The sequence below is a fragment of the Microtus ochrogaster genome, chromosome 8, assembly GCF_000317375.1.
Source record: "Microtus ochrogaster isolate Prairie Vole_2 chromosome 8, MicOch1.0, whole genome shotgun sequence".
NCBI classification, from domain to species: domain Eukaryota; kingdom Metazoa; phylum Chordata; class Mammalia; order Rodentia; family Cricetidae; genus Microtus; species Microtus ochrogaster.
In genome coordinates this window covers 46501674-46513318 of record NC_022015.1, presented here as the reverse complement: position 1 = coordinate 46513318, position 11645 = coordinate 46501674, and the positions used below count along the sequence as shown (strand labels likewise).

General features: G+C 46.3%; 1 protein-coding gene across 1 annotated transcript in view; it reads right to left on the bottom strand.

Moving 5' to 3' along the window:
• Positions 1-11645, bottom strand: part of Gna14 (G protein subunit alpha 14) — a 142571-nt gene that overhangs the window by 129514 nt on the left and 1412 nt on the right. The gene's annotated exons all lie outside the window — the stretch shown is intronic.

Genomic DNA, 11645 nt, shown 5'->3' with positions numbered 1-11645 from the left:
GTGCAGGCATGTTGAACACCACGGTACTCACAAGGATATCAGAAGATAACAGTAGCTATTATCCCTCACCTTGCCCCTTGCTTAAGGCAGAGTTGCTCATTCATGGCTGCATATGCCAGGCTCTCTGGCCTCCACGCTCTTACAGGTTCTCCTGTCTCTGCCATCCTGCTGGAGTGCTGGGATGACAGCCACAGGCACTGCCATGTCTGGGGAGTCAACTCAGGTCCCGATGCTTGCACACCAAGTGCTCCTCACACTGAGCCTTCTCCCCAGCCAGGAAAGTGTATTTTAAGGTAGGGGGTTGAAAATGAGAGACATTTTTTATTGCTTTTTGCCAAACTCCATGGTGGTTCTTCCTATTTTGTATCTGCTCGCAGTTTAAGACTCATGAAAGCCTCAAAACTTCGTCTCCCAGAGGTCTGGCTTAAAAACTTTACTCTTCAGGACTTTGGTGCTGGAATTGACAGACTAATAGACACAATTGTTTTTGTCTCAAATCCCTAAACATCTAACAGTTCTCCACTGCCAGGATCAAGGTCCGTTTGGAAGTGCCTCATGGCAAACAGAATGGATACAAGTTGATCCTGGGGCATCATATTGTGCCAGGCAGAACATAATCAAGAAAATAATGGTGGCATGTCACAATGCCACGGGAGGCCAGCTTGGAAGGAACCTTCCTCATTGCACAAGTCTTGTACACATTGAGAAGCAAGTGATCCAACACTATAATAAATAAATGAAGAAAGACAGAAGTAAGTAAAGAGAGGCGACAGAAAGGCTCTTTGGTAGCTGCTAAGTGCCTACCCGTGAGCACCGAAGAGACTCCTAGAGATGGAAGATAAGTTTGAAGGCATCATACCATACAACTGACCAGTCAGGAATAAAAAACAATTAGTAAATCAAGAATATTTTGGTATCTGGGCTTGTAGGACAGGAATAAAGAACTTGCCTAATGTGCAAGGCCTGAAAAAAATGTTATTAAAAAGAACATTTTGAGAACTGACAGTGTAATTTAAGGGGTAAGACAAGCAGCATCTTGACCAGGTAATCAAAGTTAAAGTCATCAATGAGAAGCAAATGATCTCCGTGTACCTCCCATGTAAGTCCCTCTGAAAGATGTACCTCGTGGTGTTCCAGCCGAGAATGTCTAGTTGGACTACAGTCATAAGATAATCAGACAAAGCCTAAGCAAGGGATTCTTGGTTTGAAGATGGGCAAGATGGATGTGTTCTTCAAAAATTCAATATCTTGAGGGCCTGTAAAATGTTCTAGTCAAAGAAACAAAAATACATGAGAATCAAATGCAATATCTAGCTGGTATTGAGCCCTGAGCTCAGGATGAGGCAATGCCACTTGGGACATTCCTGGGCTGACTGACAGCTATATGATACAAGAAACACTCTGGACACAAATATTCTACCATGGTTAAACTCACCAAAGTTTCATATGAACTATTCTTACATAGGATTTTCTCCTGTTTTAGAAAAACTACATGGATGTAGTTAGAGTTAAAGGCTATAGCACATATATGTATAACACTCTCAAAAATTTCCAAAGAGTAGAGAAAATACACATGGAAGAACAAAAAGAGGTTGCAGGCACATAGCGAGTGAATTAGGGAAATAATATACCTGAATAGTTTATAAATTCATTGTGTGTGTGTGTGTGTGTGTGTGTGTGTGTGTGTGATGTAGGTGGGTCTGTTTTGTGTCGATTTCATTGGTTAAATAAAGAAACTGCCTTGGACCTTTGATAGGACAGAAAATTAGGTAGGTGGAGTAAACAGAACAGAATGCTGGGAAGAAGGGAAGTGACGCAGATGCCATGGAGCCAACCACCAGGTCAGACATGCTGAATCTTTTCCGGTAAGCCACCACTTCGTGGTGCTACACAGATTATTAGAAATGGGTTAAGCAAGATGTGAGAATTAGCGAATAAGAGGCTGAAACTAATGGGCCAGGCAGTGTTTAAATGAATACAATTTGTGTGTTGTTATTTCAGGTATAAAGCTAACCATGTGGGAGTCGGGCAGGATGAAAAACAGGCCTGCTCGCCTCATCCCTGCATATGTATGTATGTATATGTTGGTACGGGTATGCTCACTTGCAGACTACAGAGAAAAGCCAAATATCTCCCTCTAGAATTCTCCACTTTATTTGCGAGACAGGGCCTCCCAGTGAACCTGATCCACTGTTTTGAGGAGGCTGCCAGGCCAATGAGCTCTCAGGATCCACCTGTCCTTGACTCAAACACTGAGGTTCTGGGTGCATGTGGTCACGTTTAAATTTTATGTGGGTACTCAGGATTTGAACTCAGATCTTCTTGTTTACACAATAAAGTGTTCTTACCCACCAAGGTATCTCCTTAGGCCCCTTAGATTCTTTTTCCTGTATTTTTTATACATTCAAAGATGTTTCCACATAAAGAGCTATAATAAATAATTTTAGGGAGGAGAATAACTACAAGGGGATGCCAGAAACTTTTCGGGAAGGGGAGAATGGCCTAGGTCATACTTATGCCTGTGTTTATACAATGCTCATGTTCGCATCGATACACTCAGAATTGGCAGCTTTCATACATGTAAAATACCACAAAAGCGTTTGTTTGAAAAATATGATGGGAAAAGTCAAAAGATTGTCCAGGACAGACAGACAGAAGGAAGATGGGTACCCACCCATATCCCTTAAGACGTCTCCAGGAACGACCACATTGTGGATGGAAACAGGTCATCTCTCTGGTGGGTGGGGCTCATGTATTGCAGGTACAGAGAAAGCCACATGATCTTCCAAAGCATATTTTGGTCGAAAACAATCATCTTCATATTAACATCTGTTTTACAGTGAGCAAAATATTCTGACAAAGACTTAAAACATAAAAGCTGCTGCCCAAAGGGTCCTGCATACTATTCCCGATCCTGAGAATATCATCCACTGTCCTCAGCAATCTCCCTTGATAGACGAACAGTTTGTTCTGCTCTCTTCCTGGCATGAGGACCACCTAAACTCTAGTTTGTGAAGAGTCTGTCACTTCCACCCTGGGGTCCACGCATCATGAAGCCCCCTGAAGCGACCCTGTTCTTTCCCACTCCGCCTGGGCTGCCATCTCAGGTTGTCATTACGCTTTTGTGGCAATCTTTTCATTCCATTCCTCAAGGAAAGGTTCCTTATACTGAGCACCAGGCTTGGCACTCTGGAGAACTCTGTCAGACTAAACTAAGATTAGGAAAATAGGGAGTGATTGCCATTATGTTTCTTTTCTTTTTCAGGAAACTGTCACCTACAGAGAAAACCGATGTGAGATGCCCCTCTCTACGCTATGAATGTGTCTTAATACCATTGGTTAATAAAGAAACTGCTTGGGCCTATGGCAGGGCAGAATAGAGCTAGGCAGAAAAACTAAATTGAATGGAGGGAGAAAGAAGGCAAAGTCAGGCAGATGCCATATAGCTACCTAAGAAGCAAGATGTGAGATAACAAATCACGAGTCTCTTGATAAAATATAAAATAATAGAAATGGGTTAATTTAAGATGCAAGAGCTAGCTAGGAATATGCCTGGGCCATTGTCCAAACAGTGTTGTAATTAATATAGTTTTATGTGATTATTTGGGTCTGGGTGGCCGGGAAATGAAAGCGCAGCTTCCGTTTACAGAAAACACCATGCAGCATTGTCTCTGTGGTCTCCTACCCAGAAATGTCACAGTTAGTTTTAAGGAGAAATTTTGTTTTGTCTGAGTTGATAAAGCCTGTTTGGACCCAGACATTCTATTGCAGAGTATAATTAGGAAAAATAACCACAATCAATTTACAGTCTCGGAAACCCTGAAAGAAAAGAAAAGCAAAATATCCCCGTTAAAATACTACTTGGAAATTTTAAGCAAACCACTATGCAGCCAGTAACTGGTCAGCTAAAGTGGAAGATGACACCCATGACACCTACCTGATGCCTGAAAAATTACCAAAAGAATGGGTCAACAAGCGCTCACTGCACAGTGTGCCAGTCAGAGATTAAAGATGGGTCATCAAGCGCTCACTGCACACAGTGTGCCTGGCAGAGATTAATGGATCACATTCGCAGACAAGAAATGGCAGAGCCTGGGTTTGAAACCAGCAGTCCAGACTACATTTTCAACTCCTTCAGTGTTACTGGGGCAGGACAGAAAGACCTGGAGACTTTAGGGACACAGTCAAGAAAGAAGCTTCTCACCCTGTGATCTAGTCTGTATTTCTGTTGGCCGAGATTCAAGGCCATCAGCACAACTGATAACATCACAATTCCAACAGAGGTAGTGCCGGCCTTCCTAATGACGTCTCTGACAAGGATGTTAAAACAACAGGCCCTGCTTACTCAGGGCTCGGGCCAGGATGCTCAAGTCCAGGCCTTACATTTTAGCTGTGCCGGGACTCCTCTCTCTTCCCTAAACCCAAACAATGAGCCTGATAAAACCATCCTCATCAACAAAACGAATGTTTCCTTAATTTGTGCATGTGGTTTAATTTTAAGACAGGGTCTCTGTAGCCCATTCTAGCATCCAACTCACTACAGAATTTCAAATATTGATTCTTCTGCCTCTGCTTTCCACACGGGATTATAGGTGTGAGCCACCATCCCCCAGCTAGGAAATCCTTTAAGATGAGAGAAATAAACCAACTCACATTTTTCTGCTCTATTTTTTAAACGCTGCTTAAACCTTGCTGTAAATCGTCCATGTTCGAGCTGTACAGTCTCCTTTTTCTTTTCAAATAGACCAGTTGTGATGGTTACTGTTATTGTCAATTTGAAAGGCTCCGGGACATCTCTGAGAAATTATTTAGTTTAGGTTAGTCTCCTAAGATGCGTGGGAGGAGTTAAATAGGTCGACTGATGTGGGGGACCACCTTGAGGAGGGTGGTACCAGTCTCTGTGCCTGGGTCTTGGACTGCATAGGAAGAATGGAGCTGACTGAGCACAGGTGGCCATCCCTCTACTGCCTGAATGTGGATGCAATGGGACCCGCTGCCTCATGCTCCTGCCCCTGGAACCTGCCCACCACGATGGAACTGGGAGCCAATGAAACCCTTCCTCCCTGAAGTTGCTGTTGTCGGAGTGTTTTATCACAGCCGTAAGAAGTGACCGTGATATCCCCTTCCTTCCGAACTTCAGTCGGAAGCGTGTATCACCCCGTGTCTCTATGTAATAACCCCATTAACTTAGCGTCACTCTGACTTGTCCTGAAACGCTGTTCTGTGCTGTAGCCACGGACAGCTCTACCTGAGCGAAGAGGGCTACGCCAGGAATTCACAGGCAACGGCAGCTTTGAGGTGTGTCTTCCCCCCGCTGTTGACGTTATTGACTGAATTACACCCTCCTGCCAACATTTATTTGTTGATGTTCTCAACCACCAATACTTTAGCGAGAGATGATTAATATATAAAACAAGGCCTTTAAGGTCCAATCTAAGAGGACTAGACTCCCTGCGGGAGGACGAGAAAACACCAGGAATGGACAAAGGCCGCAGGAGGACATGACAGGGCTCCCGTCTACAAGCCAAAGAAGAAAGCCTCAAGGTTAAAAAAAAAAAAACCGCCTGAACCTTGACCCGTGGACTCCAGCTTCCAGACTGGGAGAAAATCAATTCCCATTGCCCAAACCTCCCAACCTGTGCTATTTTATCATGGTCGCTCTGCCAGAAGGTTATAATTAAGTACCACTTCCGCTTCTTTCCAGAAAGTTCCACGATGAAGTCTATGTTCAAGTCTATGTCAGGGTGACTGGAAACACTCAATGCTTCACCATGCCTCAAAGAGCACTGAAGTCAAAGGAAGACAATTCCTTCATTTGATTGTTATTGTCCAGAAATGAAGTTTTCTACATTGAAAACACTACCCATGATGGTGTTTGATTATTTGTTTTATTTTTTCACAGAAATTCATTGCCATGTAATTCATGTTCATCCTACAAAGATTAGAAAACAGAGAGCATAAAAGTTCCTCCATCATCGCTTTAGCTATTTTTATATGGTTAGCTTTATGTCAACTTAACGCAAGCTAGAGTCGACTGAGTGGAAGGAGCTTCAATTGAACAAAAAAAAAAAACCTTCCATAAGATGAGGCCGTCCACAAGCAGGTAGGGCATTTTCTTAATTAGTGACTGGGAGGAAAAGGCCAAACCTTTTGCAGGTGGTGCCATCCCTGACTGATGATCCTGGGTTCTATAAGAAAGCAGGCCGAGCAAGCCATGATGAACAACTGAGTAAGCAGCTCTCCTCCATGGCCTTTGCATCAGCTCCTGGTGTAGGAGGGTCTTCTTTCTATGTGTTGCTTTCATTGGTCAAATAAAGAAACTGCCTAGGCCTTTTGATAGGGCAAAACTTAGATAGGTGGGGAAAAGAGAACTGAATGCTGGGAGGAAGCAGGCAGGCAGAGAGCCGACCATCATGAAGTTGCCAGGTCAGACATGCTGAATCTTTCCTGGTAAGCCATGGCCTTGTGGTGACATACAGATCATTAGAAATGGGTTGAATCAAGATGTGAGAGTTAGCCAATAAGAGGCTAGAGCTAATGGGCCAGGCATCAAGTTAATTAATACAGATCTCCATGTGGTTATTTCAGGGGTTAAGCTAGCCGGGAGGCAGGACGCGGCCCCCTCCTCCATATAACAAGCTCCTGCCTCCAGGTCCCTGTCCTTTTTGAGTTTCTGTCCTGACTTCCTTCAGTGATGAATAGTGATGTGGAAATGTAAGCCAAGTAAATCCCTTCCTTCCCAAGTTGCCTTGGTTATGGGGTTTCACCAAACAATGGTAATCCTATATGACAATCATTTGTGCAGAGAGCCATTGTCTTGGGATCTGCCTCCCATGAAGGCCTTGCACATGTTTTGTTTAGGTGAAACGCAGAAATCATGTCAGGCCTCTAGACCCCTCGCCTCCATGTGGTGTTACAGAAGAAAAAAACTGATCAAGAGAATAGAGTTTTCAGCCTGGAGGGAGACCTGCCATTTTGACTGGGCTGGGTAGCTCACACTACTAGGGGACCACCCCAAGAGAGCAGGTCCACCCTGGGCTATACTACAGAGATAGGTGATATAATTAGTCCTTTGATGAGATACTGTACTTCTTCTTCCCAGAATTCCTATGTAGCTTGTAAATTCACTTTTTTTTATTATCAGAAAAGCATAACTTTTCTTTCTCTTTTTGAAGCATGCTGTCCTCAACCACTGAAGCTTTTTTCTCAATACTGCGGGCCTCCTTAGTATCCACAGAGCAGCAGTTCTCCATCTGTAGGTCGCAATCCCTTTGGAGGTCAAACAACCCTTCACAGGGGTTGCCTATGACCACTGGAAAACACAGATATGTACATAACCATTCATAACAGTAGCAAAATTATAGTTATGAAGTAGAAACAAAGATAATTTTATGGCTAGGGGTCTCCACAATACGAGGAACTTATTAAAGGGTCGCAGCATCAGGTGCTCGTGACACTGCTCTAGAGCCTCCCCTTCCCACCACGGCCGCTTGTCTGTCAGCGTGTCTGACCTCCAGCTGAAACAGAACTGTCTGTTTCTCCTCCTTTCCTCCCCTCTCCCTCTCCAGGAAGTTGCTGAGCTTTTACATGTTGTCCTCCCTGGTTTTCCCTTTTCTCTCCTCCCACGTCTCCTCCTCTCCTTCCCCTCTCCTCCTCTCCTTTTTTAAACTAATAAAATCATCCTTGAGCTAGTTTGAGCCCCCACCCCAAGACAGGGTTTCTTTGTACACCTGGATGTCCTGACAAGGCTGACCTTGAACTCAGAGATCTGCCTGTCTCTACCTCCAAAGTGCTGGAATTAAAGGTGTGTAACACCACCACATGGCTTTGAGTCCATTTTTAAAGAGGGGAACCCTGATTTCCCCTGGATCAGTGGTGCCCAGCCAGATTCCCAGTCTGTGCCCAGCCAGAGATGGGTCTTGGAGACTGCAGGGAGCAGCCAGAGGTTGAGTGCTGCTCTACCCTTGCATAGATATTCAGGCTCAGGGCACATTCCTGCAGTGATTGCACAGAAGTCCCAGAAACGCTTACGTGTCCTTTGCTGGACCTGGAATGTTGCAGCTGCCCTGTGGCCCTAGGCTTCAGTCCCAGCTCTCAGCAAGCCCGAGGCTGGCCTGTGGGCTGTTCTCCAAAGGGGGAACCTGAAGAGAATCCCTCGGTTCCCGGGGAGAAGCATCATGAGAAGGTGGCCCACAGACCATTGGTAGACTGTAGTTACCCAAAGATAAACCCCAGAAACCTTGGCACTCAGAAGAACACATTAATGAGAAGCCCTGTAAGCTACCCCCAGGGCATGCTAGGCTATGTTGCACTGACAAGCTTTTGTATCCACCCTCACTACACAGGAAATTTCTACTCTAGGAGAGAACATGTCTACTCGGTAACCAGCCAAGACGGCCTCTGATAAAAGGGACTTGGGATCTGTGGCCAGGCCTCCGTGTTCACAGTTACCCACATCCATTCACCCAGCGCACCAAGATCCACAGTCTGTTGACTTCATCTTCTCTGCCCAGGCCATGCTTCTGCCACTGCCACCAGCCCCGTCTCCAAGAGTGGCATATGAGGATGGAGCCTGAACATGTGGCTCCCCCTGTAGGAAGTTGGGGACCACTCTGGATGCTTGAATAGTCACAGATGCCCCTCCAGGATGTAGGGTGGACTATGGGTCGGTGGGAGGGAGCAATGAGGCCTTGTTCTTCACATTTTTCACAGCCATTCCACCAGGAAGCTACTGGGCCAGACCTGATCTGACTCCAGATAGGACCATTTCACAGGACCACAGGAGTGAGCATATGGGGGTAACAGCCCTCTTTTAGAGCAAGCCAGAGCCGCAAGACAGTGCATCCCAGCTGAAGGCAGATGTGGAGGTAAAGGAAATGGGACAAATAGAGAGAGGCCTTTCAGGCTCCTCGGTATCCTTGGTGACCCAGGACATCAGAGTGGGCTCCCAGCTCGGGACAATCCTCACAGGGCTGCTGAAGCACCAATGACGTAATGGCCTATGAGGAAGCTCGATCAGGCCTGAGTGTCCTGCCGGGACCAGGATCCCTACCAGAGGTAGGAAAGGTGCCGACGTCTCAAGAGTGAAGCCCCTTGACGGCGCCCAAGTTTCACTCTGAGGATCCCTACATCAGCAACCCACCCAACTCTGCCCAGTTCAGAGGGGCATGGGCTCATCGCGCAGCTAAGTAGAAAACCTGTCGTGGTTCTGATTGGGAAGTGAAGTCACCGAAGGGTGTCGGGCCACAAGGGCCACAGTCCATAAAGCACTTTGTTCCTCCTCTTCCCCTAGGTTTAAAGCCTCAAGACTAGGCAAGGTGCCACCAAACCTTAAGACAGGAATTCAAGGCTGCTGGCACCTCTACCCACCAGGGCATCCCCGGCGCTCTCAGCATGTCCTGCCCTGGTCAGAGCTAGGGGCCGCTTTCCGCAGCAGCTGGTGGGTCAGAGGGAGCTAGCTGTGCCGGGGGTCCTTTCTTTCTCAAGGAGCTGCTGCTGCTGCTGCTGCTGCTGCTGCTGCTGCTGCTGCTGCTGCTGCTGCTATCTCTGGGTTGAGTACCCTGAGCTCTGCTGACCTGGGCTCACGGGGCATCCTGTCTGCGGCCACAGATCTCACGGAAGTCTCAGTTTCTTGTTAGGCAAAATGGCCTTTGGCTCTGCATCTGTCTTTAAGAACGCCATAGCCTTTGGTTCAGCCCCAGCCTCTGCATCAAGGAACTGGGAGGTTTTGTCTGTGGTCTGACAAGGATGTTAGTATGAAGGAATGTCCATTCCTTTCCCATTCCAGCCACAGGGGCCTGTGGAATATTAAGCTCCCAGGCGCATGACTCAGAGGCACAAGTCCAAGCTCCAATTCCCACGGGTGTACAGGACACGTATTGCCTTCATTTTTCCACCAGTGTTATTATACCTGTTTGTTTGGGTCCAATTTTATCCAATTAGAATAAATTGGATAAAATTTACTTTCTACTTAATTTAACTGTATCCTTTATTTTCTTCTGCTGAGAAAAGATTCCGCCAACATCTTGCAACCACTAGCTGTAACCAGACAGCATCTTGGGTCCCTCATTATTGGGGAATGACCTAGACTTGGGTCCCTCAGTATTGGAGAGTGACCTAGGCTTGGGTCCCTCAGTATTGGACAGTGACCTAGGCTTTTGCTAAGCACCGTCAGGACTCTGCTACTCTGTGTCCACTTCAGAAACACCCTTGCCCTGGCTGCAGACACTCTCATCACTGTGAGAACCCATGGCTTCTGGGAACATAACTCCACGCAGGATCCCAAAGTCCCGTGTGTGAAGTGGGGCTTTTATACCTGAGACACGTGATCAGTGAAGGATCTGATCCAGCCACTCTAGAAACTCTGGTGAAATTTCCACTCTGTGATTTCAGATAGAATAGCGCATACCCTTCCCTGACTGCTGAAACTTTTGAGTCACAGCCAATCCATTTAGCTTGAGAATTGGACTGTGCTTTAATCCTTTAAAGACAGAAAAAACTTGGGCATTTAAGCCCATCCTTAAGGTTCTGGTAGCTCCATGGGATTTGAAACTGTACCTTGAATGGGAAAATTGTCACCATAATAATTTACAGTCCCATCTGGGAGAAGGGAGCACAGAGTACTTCAAAGGGTCAGGAGAAGTGGAGCCAGGGCTAGGACAGCCTGAGGGATTTGTTGCCTGGATTACATTTTAAGGCAAAAGGCGTACCCTTGAGTGTTCCTTTTCTACTTTGTGTGTCTAAGTGTGTCAAACAGGTCTATTACCAACACATTATGGCTCAGCTTACTGCATAATCTGCCTTACAAGGAGCCAGCATATGCCCAGCTCTTGGTATAGGCCGTACAATACTTCAAACATTGATATGAATCTACATATTTCAAAATGAATTAGAGTTTAGTCTGCCCTTGACAAGAAAAACTATGCATCTAAAGTCGAAGGGAGGCATAATTAATTACCTTAGTATTAATCAAGCTACAAACTGCGACAGAGCACTCCACTTGACAAGCCCAGCTTGGTCGCAGCCTGCAGGGTTCAGCTAGAGCTCCCAGCCCCAGCCCAATTCTGGATGGGTAGCCCTGGCGGTCGGGGTGCAGAGTGTACAGAGTCCCTTTCTTCCACCCTTACTTCATAATTCGCCCCCCTTAGGAAGCTCTTCCACCGACCCAAGCTCCCTCCCAGCCTCCCAGCCTCCCTTTGGGCTTTCATGCTGGATCAAGTCTCTCCTCCTCACTGGCTAAGACCCTGACAGTGAGCTAGGAGTTCTTCCTGCAGGGAATTTCCTCCGGCCTCAAAGGAGAGGCTGGCGTGTGGAATCTGGGTAGTCAGCTCTTTGGACTTGCAAGTCTCAGGAAAACTAGGGAGACCCTTTAAACCCAGGACTAGGGGTTACCCAATAGAGGGCTCCCTTGCCTGGGTCTGAAGGCAGAACAGACTAAAAAGGCCTCTTCAGGTCAATCTTTTTCTCCTCCGTTCTTGAAATGTGATTGCTTGAAGATAATTAAACACAGGGTAAAAGAGAGGACTCGCTCCCGGAAGGATGGAGGGAACAAGTTGAAATACTTGCAGCTATTTAGGGAGGAACGGTGAAAGAAAAAGCCAGTATTCATCAGTGGATGGACACTGCAGGAGAGAGAGAGAGAGAGA